This window comes from Cyprinodon variegatus, unplaced genomic scaffold (assembly GCF_000732505.1).
Source record: "Cyprinodon variegatus isolate N-32 unplaced genomic scaffold, C_variegatus-1.0 Scaffold831, whole genome shotgun sequence".
NCBI classification, from domain to species: Eukaryota; Metazoa; Chordata; class Actinopteri; order Cyprinodontiformes; family Cyprinodontidae; genus Cyprinodon; species Cyprinodon variegatus.
This window is the reverse complement of record NW_015151284.1, coordinates 251612-253407: the sequence shown is the minus strand read 5'-3', so window position 1 is coordinate 253407 and position 1796 is coordinate 251612. Positions and strand designations below refer to the sequence as shown.

Sequence of the window (1796 nt, the reverse complement as noted above, 5' to 3'; positions counted from 1 at the left end):
AAAAAACAGATGGAAATAAAATGTAAAACAATACTGCAAAAGCAAAATTTTGTTTCAGGGATCCTGCTCAGTGTGGCCTGTGCCGAAAACCACCAGTACTACTTTCTAAACACTTCATCTACATGGACAGATGCTCAGAGTATCTGCAGACGCAACTACACCGATTTGGCCACCATTGAAAACACAGCTGATGTTGATGCTTTTCTGAGGACTTCCTTAAACTATACAGGTCAGTTTTTTATTATTTAAGGGGAGATAACAAATTTGTAGACACATGCAATCAAAACCTCAAATTATTATTCCATTGTTAATAAAAGCATAATTGTATGTGACTATTGCTGTTTGTTTAGGCAAAGCTTGGATAGGTCTCTATGATGAAAGGATAAACAGCTGGAAATGGTCCCTAAATGACAGTAGCTTCTATGGTCCAGGAGAATACACATTTAGAAACTGGAATGGCGGACAGCCCGACGATTTTTATGGACAACAGCACTGTGTTCAATTTTATGGACAGGGAAGTTGGGATGACATTGGGTGCACAGACATAATACCATTTATCTGCTATAATGGTAAGATTTTATTTAGTGTAAAAAAGTTGAAATTGAAAATTTATTGAAATACAGATTTTTTTCTTGTAGTTGTTCTCAATCTATTTCTATATCTTTATTTATATATTTACAGGTATGCTAGGTGGATCACCATCCTATGTTGTCAGTAATATGTCACTAAATTGGAATGAAGCGCAGAAGTTCTGCAGGGCCAATTATGTTGATCTGGCCAGGTAAGAGGACTGTATTTAGATAGACAGACAGACAGACAGACAGACAGACAGACAGTTAGTTTAAGATTTTGGTTTAAATATTTTATTAGTTGTTTTAAAGTTGCTGTTTCTCTTTGTATATACTTCTTCCTGCTTTGTTTTCCCCTCACAACACAGTGCAGTCCTTCCTTCTGCTAACTGTGCTGCATTTATTTCCTGCCATTGCAGCTGCGAAGTTGCTTTGTTACCAGTATTCATGTATTTTTGGTAACTTTTATTATTATCATTAAACCTTTTTTTTTCTAGGAAGGTCAATTTTATGATTGACAGTCTCCTTGGCAATGGAGGCCTAGCATGATAATAATAATATTAATAATAATAATAATAAAATTAGATATAATTATGTAAAAAATGTCTGTTAGAAGACATTACATCTAAAACGTTCTATATATGAATAGCATCCACATAGACAATTTGACAGAAACAAGCTTGTTGGTAAAAAGTTACATCTCACACAAAAAAGAAAAAGTCAGGATCACTTTAAGACACTTAAGGAGATCAATGTTTTAACTTGCAAGATAGATTACAGTGTTACATGTTTATAGGGCCAGGTAAGCAAAACACAATTTTACCAACCTGGGCAAGAATATTTGGTAAAGTGAAGAATTTCCAATTATTGGTACAAATAAAGATACTCCTTGGAGCTACTTTAATTTTTATCATTTCAGTAGTTGGAACACATGCTTTTTTCATGGTTTTGGTTTTGTTCAAGTTTTATTTCTGAGTTTTCATTTGTGTGTTCTAGGTATTTTTGATTGTATTTGAGTTCTTAGATATTTCCTATCTCCTTTTCCCTATCTCCCTTCTTGCCTCTGTTCACACCTGCTCCCAATCTGCTACTTACACTGCAAAAACAATCTATAAATAAATAAAAATTCCTTAAATCAAGTGTATTTTACCTTAATTTTAGCAGGTAAATGGGATGATTTGCCAATGGAATGAGTATTTTTACTCTTAAAATAAGATAATTAGATAA

General features: G+C 33.4%; 1 long non-coding RNA gene across 1 annotated transcript; it reads left to right on the top strand.

Moving 5' to 3' along the window:
* Positions 1-89: 89 nt before the first annotated feature.
* Positions 90-788, top strand: LOC107099020. The gene is made up of 3 exons (XR_001481920.1): positions 90-229; positions 351-569; positions 682-788. It is a non-coding gene; the product is annotated as an uncharacterized LOC107099020 (long non-coding RNA).
* Positions 789-1796: the final 1008 nt, after the last annotated feature.